The following is a 21,804-nucleotide window of genomic DNA, read 5'->3' on the forward strand; positions in this document are numbered from 1 at the left end:
GAGAGGACAAGAGCAGGGAAAAAGGAAAATATTCCTTTGAAAATAATTGCAATCATTATGTTTGAGCATTTCTATCATATTCTTCCAAGTTTTTTTCTGTGACCCAGGGTCTTCTAAAAGGGAATATATTGTCGATCATTAGTTGGAAGTGTATTCAAAGTAATACCTTGCACCATACTTTCTTAAATGTCAGGGATTCAAACTCTAGACATCAATTCATCTTCAAAGAATTACTTTTCTTCGAGATGAAATAATACTTGGATTGTTAAGGTTATTGTTGAAATGGCTAAACCTATGGCAATCTGGGAAACAATGGAGTACAGTTCTTGAGTATCGCTGAAAACAGAGACATTTTGTTGAGGTTTTTCATCTTGCACTCATCAGGACAATTCACAAGAATACCAATGTAAGGGAAAGCAACAAATTTATAATATGAGAAGAGAGTGCTGATTGGTTGGCAAGTGGACTCTGTTTGGTAGAGGCATTGTCATGGAGATTGCACCAGTTTATGGTGACTGACAGTTAACTGCCAAGCTTCGTTTGAAAGTTAAACCGGGCAGCTTGATTCTGGTCAAGACATTGCCCTGAGGAATGGACCAGCGAATGGATGTCACTTATTTGGTTTAGCTGAAACAGGTGCTAAGTGTGTACATTTTCTTTCTGCAAAGAACAAGGCCCTGAGTATTAATATATGTAGCTTCCAGTACACACAAATGTGCCACACTTCGAGGCCGAATGGCAATCTTAAATTGGTTATCAATGTAATTCTTAGCACATTGAGGATTATTTAGCAAATGTTGTCCAATCGCAGAATCACATCTAATGTTGGACACCTGTGTTTTGACTTTTGCAAGCACGGGCTGGTTGGGTACGGTCTTTTCAGACAGAAAAAAAATGTACACACATTGCACCTGTTTCAGCTAAACAACATAAGTGACAGCCATTCGCTGTTTCATTCCTCAGGGCAGTGCCTTGACCAATCAGAGTCAAGCTGCCTGGTTTAAATTTCAAACAAAGCTTGGCAATTAACTGTCAGTCACCATAAACTGGCGCATTCTCCATGGCAACGCGTCTACCAATCAGAGTCCACTTGCCAACCAATCAGCACTGTCTTCTCATATAGCATAAATTTTTGTTTTGCCTTACGTTGTATTCTTGCGTATTGTCCAGATGAGTGTAAGACGAAAAGCTTCGACAAAATGTCTCTGTTTTCAATGATACTCAAGTTCTGCATTACCAAATTATTATTTGTATTATTTGCAGTACAGTCGTTAGAACATAGGAGTTTATTTGCTGTACAGGCTGGGCGATGCAAAACAGAGGTCCTACAGTGCCATCAGGAAGACCTGACAAAGTATGACAACATAATGCTTACTTCCTGTAAAAGGCAAGTGAGCACAGATGTAAGATTTTTACTAGAGGAAAAACAGAAGACCATTTAGTCTCTCGAGTCTGTTCTGCCATTGATTAGATCATTGTTGCTGATAAATAGATATTTTTTTTTCTTTCACGGGATAAGCCAGCATTTATTGTCCTTGAGGAGGTGGTGGTAAGTTGCCTTCTTGAACTGCTGCAGTTCATGCGATGTAGGTACTTCCATGTTGCTGTTGGGAAGGAGGTCCAGAATTTTGAGCCAGGAACAGTGATATATTTCCTACATAAATAATGAGCATAGCAAATATCATAATCTCAACTTTAATTTCTGGCCCAGCTCTTAGTCTTCCATCCATACCTACAGGAGGCAATTTGACACCATTCAGCTCTTGTTTTAGTTCTTCTATGTAATAGCCTTGTAGTGATTATTCTTAGCAGTGACAAAAGTAGATGTATGCAAACCCATTTGTTTTAATCATTGACTTTCTAGTTGCATTGCTATAAATGTTCATTCCATTACACATGCTAGCAGTGTGTGATTGAAACTGATCAGTTTTACTTATAATTTTCAGAAGAGTAACTTGGGAAATATTTACCATCTTGTTATTATGGATTTTGTTGTGGCAATTCCAGTGTGTCTTTTCATGCAATTAGTCAGTTCTTTTTAGCACCTATATCAGTTCATTATAATTTTGGATTAGATATAAATCTATAAGAAATTAAAGTGTGCCATTTCTTGTCATAATTCTGTAGCTTCCAACAAATGTTTGGCCTTCTCTTGAAATAAATTTTCATATTCAACACTTCCAGTGCAAGATGCTGCTCTTGATACTTGCCTTTACTACTAATGGCAGTGGTGCTATTCTTTTTTCTTATCCATTCAATAGGTCACAGAACAATCTACTCAGCCATATATATACTAGATGTCCACAAGATTGCTGGAAAGTAACATGACAAAATTAATGATTACGACTGCCCAATGATATTACTGAAAAGCATCTCTTTCAGTTCAAAGCTCACCGATCATTATTGGCCATGAGATTGCGAAAAAGCCACAAGCAATGTAAAAGTCATTTCGTCCATTGAGATTGCTCAAAAGGTATGTACGACAATTTTGGGGTGGGGAGTAGATATAATGTCGAGTGGTAATCGCAAGGGAAGCATACGGTGTTACTGTGGGGGAAGGGTCCAATGCACAACAGAGGACCAAACAAGAAGTGAATAGGAAAGGTCATCAAACTTTTTCCTGCATTGACTCATCTGTTTGCAGGATGATGCTGGTGGAATTGATACGTAAAGTGTTCTCTCTCCCTCCATGTCTGCTGCAGAGTTTATCTTGGCATTTTCCTCCCAGTTGAGGGAAACAAAATTTCCCTTCAAGCCCTGACCTGACCCAATGGGACCTCCACAGCTACATCCAAGAATCTAGGCTATCTGCCTGTAACATGATGAACCCAAGTTTCTTCCACAGAATTCCCTGCAACAAAAAGTATGTCCTCGCTTTTAAAGAGGTTGCACCTCACTTTAAGTGGTGTTACATCCCTTTTAAATCGCTGTTGGACCTGCTGGAAATCCCACTGTCCTCATTGGCAAGGCATGGTGCTTGTCAAAGGCTAATTAGGATTGACTGCCAATTACCACCCTCCAATGCCAAATCAGCACCCAAAGTCTAAATAAACTCCATCAAGTTTCTGTTTTCATACTATGGAGCAAAACACACTCCACTCGCCTAAGTATATCGAACTTAGATGAGTTCCTTGGGACTGGTCTATCCCTCTAAGTTCCACTGACAAACCAGCCTGACAAGTCAATCGTCTAGTATACTGCGTATTGACTGTCTCAAGAATCTGAATGACGTGTCTCCTTTAAATACTTGACAGTTCCAAGTTTCAATTATCATCTCATTCATTGGGTGCCACTTTTGTCTCAATGGTCACACCCTCACTTCTGAGCCAGCAGGTTATGGTTGCAAACCCAATTCAAGAGATTTAAGCACATGATCTAAGCTGACACCAATAGAATTCTCCGAGCCCTGCACTATCAGAGATGCTGTTGTCTGAGGCCCTGTCTGTCCTCTTGAGTGGATGTTCAAAGATCTCCCTTGCCTTGCAATCTCCTTCTCTTTCTCCCACCTACCCCCAACCCTGGAACTGTGCTAATAGTAAGATTCTTATTCTTTCTTTTGAAAGGAGAAAATAAATTGGCCTGTGTTAAATCATGGATTTTTATTGTTTAAATGTGTCTTTGCATTGAAAGATTAATTTTCCTCCCAAAAAGGGAAAGATCTATAAAAGACAAACAAGATTCTGTGAAGTTTTCAGGAATTACACTTGGAACCTTATGCACAGGGCCCCGTGAAAACCCTCACTGTATCATAGCCTCCTTCTGTGCAGTAAGATTCTATTTGGTCCATCGTACCTATGCTGGAAAATGTTTAGTGCAATCACATCAAAATCTGTATATCCACTTTGGAGATTATTTTCTCAGTTCACTGGAAACTTTTGGATGGAACAACATGCAGATAGAAAAATTAAGAGTTTCAAGGCGATCTGTTCACTCAGACCAGCCCCTCCCATTCACTTCCTTGCCACCCAGGCTCTGGCTCCATACCTTCTCGAGGTCATTGCCCCATTCTTCCTCACATTCCCAGGCCTCCTATTCACTCCTTTGTACCCATGGAGGATGCAGTTACAGTCTGAGCTTCATGTCTGGCCAGAAATTTAATTGAAAGTGAAAGGAAAAATAGTCAGTGAAAGGCTTTCCAAAACACATTAATCGTGAGCGAGAAATGCACAGAGGGAATGCAAGTGAGCGAGGGGCAGATAGAGGGACTGAGTAAGAGAGCGAGAAAGAAAGGTAAAGAGTGTGCAGCGAGATAGTGCGAGACATCCATGCTCTCTTCTTGTGGTTTCCTCCCCAAATTCCTTTGTCCTGTAAGCTGCACACCTTGTTTCTTGGCTCCAAGGCCAGGCATCATTCTACTTCTGGCTCTAAGACTTCACAGAGCAAGCCTAACTCCTTTCTGGACCTCAATCTCCACTTTCTCCAAGACCCCAGTGTCTCTCTGAGCTCTGAATATTGCAGCAGTACCTGGATATGTTAATTTTGGGGTCCACAACTCTAGATTCACCAGCAACAAGCAGCCAGTCATCATCCCCGTACTCCCTCTAAACAAAAGCTTCAGACATTTTACTTATTTACCTCCCCCCTATACTTTTTTTTTTAATCACAACATGGTTTATTTCTCATCTGCATTTACTGCAGCAGATACCGAGTGATCCCTTCATGCCCAAACTCCATTACTCGCAGTTCATTGCAGGCTGGCTGCCATCTTGCTGTATTAAGAATTTTACAAAAGGCAAAATATAGCAGTTGAGTAAATGAGGAGAATAGCATATATGAGGGGAATACAGAAAGTGGAAGAGCTACAAAAGAAAGAGAAGACAGGATAAAGAAAAGAGAGAGAAAGAGATATAGAAGCATCTGTGATGGTGTGCGGAAAGTCATGCAAAGCGAAAGAAAGCAAGAATGAGCCAATGAATAAAGCACAAACATGGACAGAAGGAAGGTGACCAAAAGGTGTGTTGGGGAGAAGCAGAGATAGTTACAGGGAGAGATGTATTTCTTTGCTTTGGTCTGTGAGCAATGCTATAGCAAACCAATTATAGTTAGTTTTGACCAAGGTGTGAATAAAAAAGCGATCGTTTGTGGCCTTCAGTTAGACTTGTTTAATACTATATATGTGTTGCAATTTTTAAAGGATAAATTGACATCATATGGCCTGCTCTGTCATTTTAAAAGTTTATTTTTTTTTTCTGTCCGATCCTCCTTTTTGAAATGTCTTTAGTCCATTCCTCTTTTTTGAAATGTCTTCAGGGTAGTGTAATACTATTAACTTTGTAACAAAGCATGCTGACATCTCAGAAACCCTAATCTGGTATCACTTGAACTTCTTAAATGCCATAGGTGTGGTTTGGGCATATATGTAATGCACAAAATAAAGGTTTATAACTAAGACAAAGTAGCAAAGCTGCAGGTGCAATTCTGTTAGTTGTGATCTATATGAAACACTAATAGCTTCCTCCTGGACACTCGTACATTGTATAAAATTGGGTACAAATTGGCACACTCACTTACCTCAAATATTACTTGGATAGCTGGTGTGAGAAATGGAACCATTCACACTGCAGTGTACTGTAAAGTACAGTACTCACTAAGTTTCAGTTAAGCCCCATTGTTGACACAAGGTGAATACAGTTCCACTCTACATTTCACTTTGTCATACCTGAAAAGTGCTTGCTGCTGACTCTTCATGCCAAAAAAAACCTGTTCTATATCACTTTTGTGTCTGAACAAATGAATATAAAATTAATTGGAAAAAATATGTAACTCAAATTGGTTATATCTGAAGGAGGTCTTCCTCTTTGCTTTGTATTTATCTAAGGCTCACACTTCAATTGCGGACAATTGGGGGGCCTTTCAATGCTCTCATGGTCTAAGATTTATTGGACAAAACCTAAGGCCTTCCTGAGCTCCAAGATCTATTTTCCTCCAGTGCATCTTCTTTTCATGTTGTTCTATTGGCTGCAGGGGGTCAACCAATTGTACATATTATTGGAAAGATTCTTTCATTGTTCTTGGGGTTGTTGCTGATAGTTTCACTATTCTAAACTAATTGTGAAGTCTATGTAGTACATGAAAGCTACAGGTCTGTAAGAGATGGGAGTGATCATGTTTAGATAAATTACTTTTGGTAAATTTGTTTAGAAGTAAATAATAGTGCTGATCTGGCATAAATAAGTGCTCAATGTTTATTTGTGAACTTGAGTAAAAAACACTTTATAACAAGTAATTTAAACACTTTGTGTTAATAAAACAAGTCTCTTAAATATCCAAACCACAAGTTTATTCAAAGAACAAATACAGTAATGCTGACCAAGTAAATATTTGGCAATATGAACACTTTACTCCATTCAGTGTACTGTTTTTCTGCATTGCATCTGTAGAGATAAAGCATTTGGTGTATGTCTTTCTGAGTAAATTTTGGGTCATTAAAGTTAATATATGTTACATGTGGAACTTTAGGTACTGAATTTCAAGTAAACATCAATTGTATGATTAGGTTTCAGAAAGCATTGTGGCTTTAAAGTGATTTACTTTTAAGAAAAATAAGGATCTCACCAAGCTTTAAGAATATCAATAATTGCACTTCTACATATTTCCTCTCAGTGCTGTATTTAGCAAGCCTTGGTGAGAGAGAAAGAGGTGTTGAAGTAGAAGTGTCATCTGCAATAGGTCATATAGATCATTAAAGATGATCAAAAAGAGTAAAATCACAAGTATCCAATAATAAAGCATGTTAACTTCATCACAAATAATTTTTCAAAGAACTCAAACTTAAATGTCAGGTACACGCCCAATAATGCAATCCTATATTTTTTGCTTGAATCTGTTTCCATACATGCTGGAATGTGAATTTACTTCGATTCCGGGTACTGCCTGTGTGGAGTTTGCAAGTTCTCCCTGTGTCTGCGTGGGTTTTCTCCGGGTGCTCCGGTTTCCTCCCACAAGCCAAAAGACTTGCAGGTTGGTAGGTAAATTGGCCATTATAAATTGTCACTAGTATAGGTAGGTGGTAGGGAAATATAGGGACAGGTGGGGATGTTTGGTAGGAATATGGGATTAGTGTAGGATTAGTATAAATGGGTGGTTGATGTTCGGCACAGACTCGGTGGGCCGAAGGGCCTGTTTCAGTGCTGTATCTCTAATCTAATCTAAACTCTTTTCTCTACATGATTCCAGTGTGACTCACTTCTGTTGCTAGGAGATGGACAGCATTGCTGTGTTTTGGGTTTGAGAGGAAAAGTTAAGTGGCTAGGAAGGACAAGGAAGAGATAAATATTTCATGTCACTTTCTTGTTTGGCGCTATAAAAACTCAACAGGAGAAATCTACCAATGGAAAAGATTTTGTGCAAATACATGAGAACTCATTCACAAAAGAAAATGTTGATTAATGAAATTCAGGAAATTATGCGTGCTGGATAATAGAAATTCGCGCGATTTGAATTAGACAGGGAAATTGGTAAAAGTATCAAATTGCAGCTGAAGAAAGTGAAGTAATGGGGACCAGCATGGTAATTAAATGAAATGAGTGTTGAATAGGGGGAACAGGCAGCAGTTTGAATGTTGAGGGCTCTGCAGGGAGTTCTTGAAAGTAAAAATATGAAAACGAGGTGAATAAAATAAATTAGGGCCAGTATGGAAATGGAATGATTAAATTATTAATGGCAAGTAGCCAGCAGCTCTACCAGTGAAAGGGGATTTATTTGTTAACAGCAGAGACTGTGGTATTTATTTGCAGCAAGGGAGATCAGGAATGTATTTATGTATTAAAGTGGGATGCTGTAGAATGTCGGAAAAATCAATTCTCATTGGCCCAGTACTGATTCTGTACTCTTAAACATCAGAGGGTAAAGAATTTATCATTTCTCCCCACGATACGGGGAGTATTCCTGTATTTTTAGCAAGTAAGTCATACATAAAGTTTGTGAAATCACATACATACTGTTTTACTTTGTTCACTGATGATTTGGGTGCATTTTAAATTTCAGGTTAAAGTTTTAGAAGTGCTACTCATTTCAGCGTTCACCTCGTGTAGGAGGCAAACTGCATTAAGTGATGAAGACTGTGGCCGGGATTTTGTGAGCCCCCTGAGGTGCGATCGGAGGCAGGGGTGCATGGAATATTGTGATGGGTGACAGGGAGTGCAGAGGGCCCATCGCCCAGCGATCTTCCTGAGGCTGGGATAGGCCGACGATGGCCTTCTCACCTGGAGGCCAATTGAGGCCCTGAAGTGGCCTACTAACGGCTAATTAAGGGCTACTTCCCACTGCCGTTGGGATCTTACCAGCGGCAGCAGAGGAGGCCTCAGCCTTGTGGGGAGGACACCTTATAAAATGAGATGCCCTCCCTGTGGGCTTGGGGGGTGGTCCCTCCTTCGTGGGCAATTTGTGGCCCACGGAGGACCACTGAGAACAACTTAACCTCTTGGGACACCCCTGCCCCTGGACTGCACGACCAACCCCCTCCCCCCTGCCAGGGCTTTCTGTACTGGTCCCGGCGACCCCACCTCACCTATCTCTGTTCTGGGGTTCCAGCCCTGGGCCTGGGGCCACTGCAGTACCGGCAGTGGCCACCACTCCTGGTGGCGCTACCGATACTGCTGAGTTGCTGGCCCTTTGATTGATTGGCAGCTCTTAGAGGTGGGATCCCCTTTCCTTTTAAAGACTTTAAAGGGACCGGAAGATCGCTCCGGCGAGGTTGGGTGGGAGTGGGGGGCGTGCACGCAGAAGCGGAGTGCCCCCCGCCTTTTCGGACCGGCGCCAGGAGTCCTACCTTCAGCACAAAATCCAGCCCTGTGTATTTACTGCTTTGACTGTTTGTGTTTAATTTTTATCCAGCCTCACTTTAAAGCTGAGAAAATGCTACAAGATAGCATGCTGTGCCATTGATTTAGTAATTTTGTTGATGTGTCTGCTGCACAATGAATTTCACAGAATCACAGAATAATACAGTGCAGAAGAGGCCCATCGAGTCTGCACCGATGCATTAAAAACACCTGACCTGTCTACCTAATCCCATTTGCCAGCACTTGGCCCATAGCCTTGAATGTTATGACGTGCCAAGTGCTCATCCAGGTAATTTTTAAAAGATGTGAGGCAACCTGCCTCTACCACCCTCCCAGGCAGGGCATTCCAGACCGTCACCACCCTCTGGGTAAAAAAGTTCTTCTTCAAGTCCCCCTTAAACCTCCCGCCCCTCACCTTAAACTTGTGACCCCTCGTAACTGACCCTTCAACTAAGGGGAACAGCTGCTCCCTATCCCCCCTGTCCATGCCCCTCATAATCTTGTACACCTCGATCAAATCACCCCTCTGTCTTCTCTGCTCCAGTGAAAACAACTCAAGCCTATCCAACCTCTCTTCATAGCTTAAATATTCCATCCCAGGCAACATCCTGGTGAATCGCCTCTGCACCCCCTCCAATTCAATCACATCCTTCCTATAATGTGGCGACCAGAATTGCACACAGTACTCCAGCTGTGGCCTTACCAAAGTTCGATACAACTCCAACACGACCTCCCTGCTTTTGTAATCTGTGCCTCGATTGATAAAGGCAAGTGTTCCATATGCCTTTTTTGCCACCCTATTAACCTGCCCTTCTGCCTTCAGAGATCTACGGACAAACACGCCAAGGTCCCTTTGTTCCTCGGAACTTCCCAGTGTCAGGCCATTCAATGAATACTTCCGTGTCACATTACTCCTTCCAAAGTGTATCACCTCACACTTTTCAGTGTTAAATTCCATCTGCCACTTTTCTGCCCATTTGACCATCCCGTCAATATCTTCCTGTAACCTAAGACACTCCACCTCACTGTTAACCACTCGGCCAATCTTTCTGTCATCCGCAAACTTACTGATCCTACCCCCACATAGTCATCTATGTCGTTTATATAAATGACAAACAATAGGGGACCCAGCACAGATCCCTGTGGTACGCCACTGGACACTTGCTTCCAATCACTAAAACAGCTGCCTGTCATCCCTCTCTGTCTCCTACAGCTAAGCCAATTTTGAATCCACCTTATCAAGTTACCTTGTTTCCCATGTGCATTTGCTTTCTTGATAAGTCTCCCATGTGGGACCTTGTCAAAGGCTTTGCTGAAATCCATGTAAACTACATCAACTGCACTACCCTCATCTACACACCTGGTCACATGCTCAAAAAATTCACTTAAATTTGTTAGGCATGACCTCCCCCTGACAAAGCCATGCTGACTATTCCTAATCAAATTTTGCCTCTCCAAGTGGAAATAGATTCTCTCCTTCAGAATTTTCTCCAACAGTTTCCCTACCACTGACATGAGACTCACTGGTCTGTAGTTCCCTGGCTTATCTCTGCAACCTTTCTTAAATAGTGGGACCACATTAGCTGTTCTCCTGTCCTCTGGCATCTCCCCTGTGGCCAGAGAGGAATTAAAAATTAGGGTCAGAGCCCCTGCAATCTCCACCCTCGCCTCCCACAGCATCCTGGACGATTACCTGGTCCACTTTTAAGCCTTCCAAAACCTCCAATACCTTGTGACAATTTGCTCAAGAACCTCACAAACTCTCTCTCTGAGTTCCATATCTACATCCTCAATCTCTTGCGTGAAGACAGATGTGAAGTATTCATTCAACACCCTACCAATGTCCTCTGGCTCCACCCACAAATTTCCCTCTTGGTCCCTAATGGGTCCTACTCTTACCCTGGTTATCCTCTTCCCATTGATATACTTATAGAATATCTTGGGATTTTCCCTACTTTTACCAGCTTGAGCTTTCTCATATCCCCTCTTTGCCCCCCTAATTGCTTTCTTAAGCTCCATCCTACACTTTCTGTATTCCCCTAATGCTTCCATTGATTTGCTCTCCTTGTATTTGCTAAAAGCCTCTCTTTTCCTTCTCATCATACCCTGAATGTTTCTGGTCACCCATGGTTCTCTGGGCTTATTGCTCCTACCTGTTACCCTGGAGGGAACATGTTGGGCCTGTACCCTCCCCATTTCCTTTTTGAATGCCTCCCACTGCTCTTCTGTAGATTTCCTGACAAGTAACTCTTTCCAGTCTACCTTGGCCAGATCCTGCATTATTTTACTAAAATTCACTCTTCCCCAATCCAAAACCTTTTTTTGCAATTTGTCTATTTCTTTCTCCATAACAAGCTTAAATTGTACCATGTTGTGGTCGCTATCACCAAAATGCCCCCCCACCAGCACATCAACCACCTGTCCGGCTTCATTCCCCAGAATTAGGTCCAGCACTGCACCCTCCCTTGTTGGATCCTGTACATATTGAGCTAAAAAGTTCTCATGTGTACATTTAAAGAACTCCACTCCATCTAAGCCCTTAACACGATGACTATCCCAATTAATGTTGGGAAAGTTGAAATCACCTAATATAATTACCCTATTATTTTTACGCACCTCTGCAAATTGCGCACATATTTGCTCCTCAATTTCCCGCTGACTATCTGGGGTCTTTAATAAACACCTAGCCATGTGGCTGTCCCTTTTTTATTCCTAAACTCTACCCATAAAGCTTCATTTGATGCCCCCTCCAATTTATTTTTAGTTTTCACAGCTGTATTAAATTATTAATTGGCTCTCACTGTCGTTTGTTAATTTGCTGATACTGGCTGTTCTATGAATTTGTTGATTTATAAATCATCACTGTTTGCTTAGATGTGTTGCAATGCTAGTCAGTATTTTGTTTTCCTAAGTGAGCCACGATGCAAGTGGTTCAGTTTTCCTGTTGTGATTGCATGGTGTCAACAAAAAGCAAAACAACATCATTAAAGTCCTCGAGCTTATTGATTTGTTTATCTCCCCGATGGTGGTGATGTAGCAATGTCGTTTCTCGCTGTTGTAGGTTTTATTGGCATCACATTCTTAAGGTACTTTGAGAAAACATTTCAACTCTGTACAAGTCTCAACTCATCATGTGCAATACCATGGGAGATCAATAAGTAAAGTATTAAAAGTATTCAGTTTCCTGAGCACTTTTTGTCCCACTTAACAGTGTATGGCATGATCTGTCACTACTTGATGTCACACTACACAATAGTTCATGTTTCCTGTGGTTTTTTAAATATTGGTGAGTTATTCCACAGAACTGTAGAAGTTTACATAAGGAAGCCATTTGGCCCATCATGTCTACTGGTCTTTGCTGAAGCAATTGAAACTCATTTCTATCCTCTGTTTCATCCCCATAACTGTATCTTCCTCTATTTTAAGTATTCATCAAAGTTATCTACGTCACCTACGCATTTGGCAAAGCATTCCAAACTCCAGCTTTCTATACATTTAACAATCAAAATGTTTCATAGTTTCAAAAATGTCCATTAAATATTTTTTTGAACGTCTCTGCTCCAAGTTTACACTCAAAACTACTTTCTTATCCTTTGCACAATCCGATGAATCTGTGCCGTATCCTTTGTAGCTTTTTAATGCCCATTCTAGAATTGCCATCCGGAACTGAGGCCTAAACATTTTCTTGTATAGATTTATCACCTCTTTCTTCTTGTTGTGTGTCACTATTTGTGAAACACAAAATGCTCTTGGATTTTTTATGACTTTATCAACATGCACATGTCATTTTATGCAGTTGTTTGTGTGTTTGAACCCCTCTGACTCTTATTGTTCAGTGTCTTTCCATTGAGTATATGTTTGCAGTTCTTGTTTTTCCTTTCAAAATCTATTATATGTTACTTGTCCATATTAAATTACCTAAAAGGATAAGGGTAGCAGATGCAAGGGAACACCACCTGCAAGTTCCCCTCCAAGCCACACGCCATCCTGACTTGGAACGAAATCACCAGTCCTTCACTGTAGCTGGGTTAAAATTCTGGAACTCCCTTCCTCACAGCACTGTTGGTGTACCTACATCTCAAGGACTACAGTGGTTCAAGAAGGCAGCTCACCACTACTTTCTCGAGGGCAGTTAGGGATGGGCAATAAATGCTGGCCGAGCCAGCGATGCCCACATCCCATGAACAAATAAAAAAAAAAATTGCACTGCCACCTGTCTGCCTATTCCCTAATCTTTCTACATCTTCCTGACATTTTGTACTGTCTGCCTTGCTTTTTGCCAGACTTTTTATTTTTATGTCAACTTTTGATATCATTTCCCTGCGCTCCAGTCAAACTGTAAGTTAAGAATGAAACTTGACCCAGAACTGGCTCCTGGATACCACTTCTTTCCTCTTCCCAATTTGATTCACATTCATTAATCCTAACCATTTGTGTTTCTAGTACGTCAACTAACTTTCCATTTGTGCTACGTTTTCTCTTGCACCACACACCAAAAATTTAATATTAAGCTTCCTGGAGACCTTAGCATCTACCTTCTGAAAAGCCATGGACATTACACCAATTGAACAGTTCAAAGAGCTTAGATTTGTCAAACATGATTTGCTTTTGAGTTTGGCTGTCTTGGATTAACCATCGCTTTTGTAAATACTCACTCATTTCATCTTGAATTATGGATTCTAAAGAGCATACCCACAACTAACATAAGACTGCCAATAGTTACCTTATTTATCCTTCTGTTCCTTCTTGAACAGAATTATGCTACTTTCTCATCTCCTATATCAATTTACATAGCTAAGGACAATTGAAACATTATAATTGATGCCTCAGCTATCTCTTACAGCTGCCTTTCTTCAGGCACTGCTAATCTTTACTCATAAACTTACCTGTCACTGACTGGAAAGGATTGTGTGACATGCCCCTTCCAGCCCCATCTCAACTCTATAAGGCCAAGTCCAGCAGCAGCTCTCTCCAGCATCATTTTGTCGAGTCATTTATTTATGTGAAGTAATTGATTGTGTCCACTTCCACCACCCTTGTGGGCAGCATGTTCCAGGTTATTACCACCCACTGTGTAAAAAAGGTTCTTCCTCATATTCCCTCTGCATCTCTTGTCCAAAACCTTCAATTTGTGTCCCCTACTCCATGTACCATTACTTAATGGGAACTGTTTTTCCTTGTCTAACTTACCTAAGCCTGTCATAATCTTGCACACCTCTATTAAATCTCCCCTCAATCTCCTTTGTTCTAAGGAGAACAACCCCAGCTTTTCCAACTTTGTCTGAGGTTTTGGGTGTTACCTTCTTTTTATCTTTTGAAGACTTTTTTTGCACCTGTCAACGGAGTTTCACTATTCCTCCGCAGAATATATGGAGGTATTTGATAAGGTCTCCAGGAAGCTCAATACTAAATTTTAGGTGTGTGGTACAAGAGAAAATGTAGCACAATTGGATAGAAAGTTAGTTGACATACAAGAAACAAAAATGGTAAGGATTAATGAGTGTGGATCAAATTGGGAAGAGGAAAGAAGGGGTATATCTCAGGAGTCAGTTCTGGGTCAACTTTCATTCTTAACTTACAGTTTTGACTTGACTTGACTTGGACCGGAGTGGCGGCGGCAGTTGGCAGGCGGACCTGGGAGGAGGCAGATCTGGAGCAGGACCTACATAACAAAGAGCGGGGCTCAAGGCCTACACTTGCCTTGGACCGGAGCGGCGGTGGCAGTCGGCAGGTTCTCTCCCTGTTCTGGCGTGCGCTGTGTTTCAAAGGAGGAGGGGGAAAAAAACTGACATCACAGGAAATCTGTTTGCTGATTGGTTAGGTAAGTAACAGCTGTTAGTGCCTGCAAATAGCTTAAAATAATCAGGGGAGAGAAAGTTATTTTTTTTAAAAACCTGAAAACCTACCTTATAAGTGATAAGGTTAGTACTACTAAAGTGTGTTTTTTGTTTTTAACTAGTATAATTTATTAATAATTACTAGTAATTATTACTAATTTTTTTATATGTAAGTAGTGGTTTTTAGGGAATCTAGGTCCCTAGTATAAATAATCTCAATTTTTTTAGAATTTAATGTAAATTAAGGGTAAATCATGGCAGGGCAGCTCGGCAACGTGGAGTGCTCCTCCTGTGCAATGTGGGAAGTCAGGGACACTTCCAGTGTCCAGGGCGAACACGTGTGCAGGAAGTGTCTCCAGCTGCAGCTACTCAAAATCCACATTTCGGATCTGGAATGGCGGCTGGGGACACTGTGGAGCATCCGCGAGGCTGAGATCCTCGTGGATAGCACATACAGGGAGTTGATCACACCGCAAGTAAAGACTGCTCAGGCAGAAAGGGAATGGGTGACCACCAGGTAGAGTAGAAGAACTAGGCAGGTAGTGCAGGAGTCCCCTGGGTCCATCTCTCTTTCTCACAGATATTCCGCTTTGAGTACTGTTGGGGGAGATAGCTTCTCAGGGGAATGCGACAAGAGCCAAGTCTGTGGCACCACGGGTGGCTTAGCTGCACAAGAGGGGAGGAAGAAGAGTGGGAGAGCTATAGTGATAGGGGATTCTATCGTAAGGTGGGGTACAGATAGGCATTTCTGTGGCTGCAAACGTGACTCCAGCATGGTATGTTGCCTCCCTGGTATTCGGGTCAAGGATGTCACAGAGCAGCTGCAGGGCATTCTGAAGGGGAAGGGTGAACAGTCAGAGGTCGTGGTTCACATTGGTACCAACGATACAGGTAGAAAGAGGGATGAGATCCTGCAACAAGAATTTAGGGAGCGAGGTGGCAGATTAAAAAGCAGGGTCTCAAAGGTTGTAATCTCTGGATTACTCCCGGTGCCACATGCTAGTGAGTAAAGGAATAAGAGGATAGAGCAGATGAATGCGTGTCTGAAGACCTGCTGCAGGAGGGCTTTAGTTTCTTGGATCACTGGGTCTGTTTCTGGCGAAGGTGGGACCTGTACAAGTTGGACGGGTTGCACCTGAACCGGAACGGGACCAACATCCTTGCTGGGTGGTTTGCTAGTGCTGTTGGAGGGGTGGTGGTGGGGTTTAAACTAATTTGGCAGGGGGATGGGATACGGAGTGGAGGTACAGTAGAGGGTGATGCACAGCCAAATATAGAAGAGAAACTAAGTCAGTCTGGAAGGCAGAGCAAATATAGACCTGTTATGGTGCAAGTGAATAATGCAAGGCTGGATTGCATTTATTTTAACGCAAGGAGTCTTATAAATAAGGCAGATAAATTGAGGGCGTTGATTAACATATGGGAATATGATATTATTGCTATCACAGAGAGATGGTTGAGGGAAGGACAGGACTAGCAGCTCAGTATTCCAGGATGTAGAATCTTCAGGCGTAACGGCAGGGGGAGGGTGTAAAAGAGGAGGTGGCATTGCACTATTGATCAAGGAGTCAATTACTGCAGTAAGGAGGGATGATATCTTAGAAGGTTCCTCAAATGAGGCCATATGGGTAGAACTTAAAAACAGAAAGGGGCAATCACTTGGCTGGGAGTGTAATGCAGGCCTCCTAACAGTCAGGGAGAGATAGAGGAGCAGATATGTAGGCAAATCTCTGAGAGGTGTAAAAATAATAGGGTAATGATGGGGGATTTCAACTTCCCCAGTATTAACTGGGATAGTCTTAGTGCGGAAGGCTTAAAGTGCGGAATTCTTAAAGTGCCTACAGGACAGCTTTTTGAGCCAGCACATAGAAACTCCAACAAGAGAAGGGGCGGTTCTGGACCTAAACCCAGGGAATGAAGCTGGACAAGTGGTAGAAGTATCAGTGGGGGAGCATTTCAGGGATAGTGACCATAACTCTAAGATTTAAAGTAGTTCTGGAAAAGGACAAAGATGGACTGGAAATAAAGGTACTGAATTGGGGGAAGGCCAATTTCAATATGATGAAACAGGATCTGGCCAAAGTTGACTGGGAGCAGCAACTTGTAGGAAAGTCTACATCAGACCAGTGGGAGTCATTCAAAAAGGAAATAGTGAGAGCTCAGGGCCAACATGTTCCCGTAAAGGTGAAGGGTAGGACCAACAAGTCCAAGGAACTCTGGATGTCAAGGGATATAGAGGATTAGATAAGGGAAAAAATGGAGGCTTATGGCAGATTCAGGGGGCTGTAAACAGCCGAGGCCCTAGATGAGTATAGAAAGTGTCGAGGGGTACTTAAAAAAAGTAATTAGGAGAGTGAAGAGGGGGCATGAAAAAACACTGGTAGGCAAGATAAAGGAAAATCCCAAGGCATTTTATAAGTATATTAAGGGTAAAAGGATAACCAGGGAAAGAGTAGGGCCCATTAGGAACCAAAGTGGCAATCTGCGTGTGGAGCCGGAGGACGTAGGTGAGGTTTTAAATGATTACTTTTCATCTGTGTTCACGATGGAGAAAAACAATGTAGGTGTAGAGATCAGAGATGGGGATTGTGATATACTCAAACAAATTAGCATTGAAAGGGAGGAGGTATTCGTGGTTTTAGCGGACTTAAAAGTGAATAAATCCCCACGCCCACATGAGATGTAACCCAGGCTGTTATGTGAGGCAAGGGAGGAGATAACAGGAGCTCTGACACAATTTTTCAAATACTCTCTGGCCACAGGAGATACTTGCCAGAGGACTGGAGGACAGCAAATGTGGTACCATTATTCAAGAAGGGTAGCAAGGATAAACTAGGTAATTACAGGCTGCTGAGTCTAACATCAGTGGTAGGGAAACTATTGGAAAAATTCTGAGGGACGGGATTAATCTCTATTAGGAGAGGCAGGGATTAATCAGGGATAGTCAGCATGGCTTTGTCAGGGGGAGATCATGTCTAACAAACTTGATTGAATTTTTCAAGGAGGTGACTAGATGTGTCGATGAGGGTAAAGCAGTTGATGTAGTCTACATGGACTTCAATAAGGTCCCGCATGGGAGATTGGGTAAGAAGGTAAGAGCCCATGGGATCCAGGGCAATTTGGCAAATTGGATCCAAAATTTGCTTAGTGGCAGGAGGTGATGGTCGAGGGTTGTTTTTGTGATTCGAAGCCTGTGACCAGTGGTGTACCGCAGGGATCACTGCTGAGACCCTTGCTGTTTGTAGTGTACATTAATGATTTAGATGTGAATATAGGAGGTATGATCAGTAAATTCGCAGATGACACGAAAATTGGTGTCGTAAATAGTGAGGAGGAAAGCCTTGGATTACAGGATGATATAGATGGGCTGGTAAGATGGGCAGAGCAGTGGCAAATGGAATTTAATCCTGAGAAATATGAGGTGATGCATTTTGCGAGGACTAACAAGGCAACGGAATATACAATGGGTGGTAGCACCCTAGGAAGTACAGAGGGACTTTGGTGTACTTGTCCATAGATCACTGAAGGCAGCAGCACAGGCAGATAAGCTGGTTAGGAAGGCATATGGAATACTTGCCTTTATCAGCCGAGGCATAGAATACAAGAGCAGGGAGGTTATGATGGAGCTGTATAAAACGCTAGTTAGTCCACAGCTGGCGTACAGTGTACATTTCTGGTCGCCACACTATAGGAAGGATGTGATTGCATTGAAGAGGGTGCAGAGGAGATTCACCAGGATGTTGCCTGGGCTGGAGCATTTCAACTATGAGGAGAGACTGGATAGGCTAGGGTTGTTTTCCTTAGAGCAGAGAAGGCTTCGGGGGGACCTGATTGAGGCATATAAAATTGAGGGGCATAGATAGGGTAGACAGGAAGAAACTTTTTTTCCCTTAGCAGAGGTGTCAATAACCAGTGGGCATAGATTTAAGGTAAGGGACAAGAGGTTTAGAGGGGATTGGAATCTGGAACACACTGCCTGAAGGGGTGGTAGAGGCAGGAACCCTCACAACATTTAAGAAGTATTTAGATGAGCACTTGAAACGTAATCAAAGTAATTCATGACAACGCTACTTCATCGGACAACGTCATCAGGATGCGCCGCGGTGCGCACATGCGCAGACGGTCTCATGCCCGCTACGCATGCGCTGCGGTCCGGCTTACCAGGACCGATTTGCGCATGCGTAGACGACGCGGTATGCGCATGTGCACACAGTCTCCTCATCTCTGCGCGTGCGCTGCGGTCCGACCTGCCAGGACCGTTGTGCGCATGCGCAGATGACGTCATCGCGTTATTTCGTCTTCCTCGCCGACGCGCCAGTTTGGCCTCTACGCATGCGTCAAAGCTTCAGCGCGACTTTTTGAAAGTGGAAGGAGGGGAGGTTTCGTCGGGCATTTTCTCGCATTTTATCTGAATTATTTATTCGTTTTGGAGACTTGCTTCATTTTTATTTGACACAGGAGATTGTTCCAAGGTAAGTTGCTCTGCCTTTGTAAGTTGCTCTGAAAACATTTCCATTGTCTGGGCCACCACATGTAGCAGGATGAAGGCACAGTGACTGTGATTTCTGGCGCCAAACAGTACACACTGCAGATACATGATGGCCAGGCTACCTGCAGCTGCATCTTCTCCATTCAGACTTTGTTGCCCTGCAAACATGCTGTTATTGTGCAGAGGCATCTGGGTCTGCCTTTGGACAGGCTCGCCCCCAATTGTCGCTGGCGTGCATCTCAGACACCAACGACGACAGGCATGGCTGCTGCCATTGTGATTACAGAGGAACAGCCAAGGCCCCTCAGCCACAATGAAAAATACCGCTTGCTTTCAGATCAATTGTACCAGCTACAACAGGCCGTTCTGCAGAGTGGAACGGCAGCATTCATGAGGAGACTGGACTGGCTGCGGCAACAGACTCTCCGCTGGCAGCAAGGACTGGCTGATGAGATGGAGCCATTTACTATGCCCAACAATTGCCCGGAAGCACCTTCGGATGGAGGTGGCCGCGCGCTGGACATCAGTCACGTGTCACAAACCCTGGATCCTGAGCGTCTCACCCCCTGGCCTAATGATCTGATGGACCATACATATGCCTGCCTGTTCAAATCTCCACTTCCCCTACCTGCGGTACCCTCTCCTTGCTGCTCAGTTACACAGTCACCTGCTCCTACATCCATCAGGGCAGTGCTCATGGACACACAGTTACCTGCTCCTACACCCATCAGGGCAGTGCACATGGACACACAGCCACCTGTTACCCCATCCGACGTTGAAACAACCATGCAGAGCCTTGTGAGACTCCGCAATTGCCAGTTGCTGCCTGTCAAGCAGAGAGGGTGTCCAAAGGGGTCAAGCACTTGGGGAACATTCAGCAAGAAGAGACTGAGCACTAAAAGAAACAAGCATGCCGTGTCCAGTGGTAGCAGAAATGTGAATGCTCTTGCTGTGAACACAACTGGTGATAGTAGTAGGCAGGATTAAATGGGAATGGATGGAAAGACGCACGAGTAACATAACCACTGGCAGGGAACTGCTGGGCTAAATGGCCAGCTTTATGTTCATAGCCCAAAAGAAATGTGCTTCTTTTCCAGCACCCTCACATCATTCATGTTTTCCCTGAGAGCAGCACTGAACCATCACGAGATAGGGGCAGTAACATCATCCTGCCTTCTACAGCTGAGGTGGGTACTAAGTGATTCATTGGCGGTGTTATCAGTACATGCCTTTACCGCAGAACACAAAGCATTCTCAACAGTAATTTCATTGGAGGGAGGGAAGCTCTGACACTGATGTTCTTTCCTTATTTTCTTTCATGTAAAACGTGCCCTTGAGAAAACAATCCTTGAGACTTAAGGTCAGCATTCAAGCAACGAAGGCAACTAGATCATGCTGCGGAGCTAATCACGATGTGGAAAGGAACATTGCATTTATGGATGAATTGGGAATGCACATTGGGATGCGCTTGGGGAACATTCACCAAGAATAGACTGAGCTCAGACTCTTGTGACTTTGCCTTCTTCACATGGACAATACAGTAGTGGAATAGGGAGCCAAGCTTTTATTCACCACAAGGCTCTCCAGGAACAATCTCTTTAGCTGTGCATAGCAGAGATTCGGCCTGTCTGTCTAACGGGAATGCTGGACACAACACTCATGTATCCATGCACAGCAGTTCCTCGGATACTTAATGAACTTAATAAAACTTTTCAATAATTAAACCCAGAATTGTTGAGGTTTTGTTTTGCATGCTATTTCCCCGACTTTGCAACTGCACTTCAGATATTCAACTATGGTGGGGGGGTAGAGGGAGGGGTGGGTGAAGAGGGGGAGGGGTGGGGAGAGGGAGCATGCAAAATGCAGGGACCAAACAGTTGCAATGCCTGAAGTACTGAGGAGAAGTAGAGAAAGCAACTGGGTAGGGGAGAAAGCAACTGGATTGGGCATCCGCAGCTGGAGGGAACGGCTGAATGGAGAGGGCCGGAAGTGAGAGGCCGTAGAGAGCCGCGGGGAGCGAGCGTGCGAAGACCTTGGTGTCACCGGGTCCAGGGACTGGCCAGTAAGTCTTTTGCTGTTGTGTTTATGGCGCATGCACAGAAAAAGGCACTCCTCTTCCGTTCCGCTGCTCCCCCCCCCACTCTCTCCCCTTCCTCCCTCTCTCCCAGCTCTCTCCCTCCCCCCTTCCTTACCCCTCCCTCTCCCTCTTTCACCCCCCTCCCACTTTCTCTCCCTCTTTCTCCCCCTCCCTCTTTCTCTCCCTCCCTCTTTCTCCCCCCCCTCCCTCACCCTCTTTCTCCCCCTCCCCCCTTCCTTACCTCTCCCTCTTTCTCCCCCCCCCCCACGGCACCGCTACCGCTGGTCCCCCCGCGCTGCTGTCCCCGGCCCCCCGCGCTGATCTCCCCGGCCCCCGCGCTGCTCTCCCCGGCCCGCTCCACTCTCTCACTCCGGCCATTGTATTCTGCCACGTGTTTGTTAGGTTTCATCTCTGTGATTTTTTGAGCAGCGCCATCTTTAGTCCTGGCAGCTGCAACAGTCGCAGGCTGTGACGTTTTCGTGGCACATGCTGTATCTGCGCATGTGCCAAAACAGCGCCACTTACCGATCGCGTTGTCAACAATTGCGGTCAAACGTAATAGCATACAAGGCTATGGGCCAAGTGCTGGAAAATGGGATTAGAATAAATAGGCTTGGT

General features: G+C 43.6%; 1 protein-coding gene across 14 annotated transcripts in view; it reads left to right on the forward strand.

Moving 5' to 3' along the window:
- The window catches only part of mipol1 (mirror-image polydactyly 1), a 383,877-nt gene that overhangs the window by 47,833 nt on the left and 314,240 nt on the right, over positions 1-21,804 (forward strand). For 9 of the 14 annotated variants that reach the window (XM_068038331.1, XM_068038330.1, XM_068038328.1 and 6 more), the window contains one exon: positions 2,262-2,473. The exons of the other annotated variants lie outside the window; for them this stretch is intronic. The gene's annotated coding sequence lies outside the window, so the exon portion shown is untranslated. The remainder of the gene's footprint in view (positions 1-2,261; positions 2,474-21,804) is intronic. 14 annotated transcript variants of the gene reach the window in all.

Source organism: Heterodontus francisci, chromosome 9, assembly GCF_036365525.1.
Source record: "Heterodontus francisci isolate sHetFra1 chromosome 9, sHetFra1.hap1, whole genome shotgun sequence".
NCBI lineage: Eukaryota > Metazoa > Chordata > Chondrichthyes > Heterodontiformes > Heterodontidae > Heterodontus > Heterodontus francisci.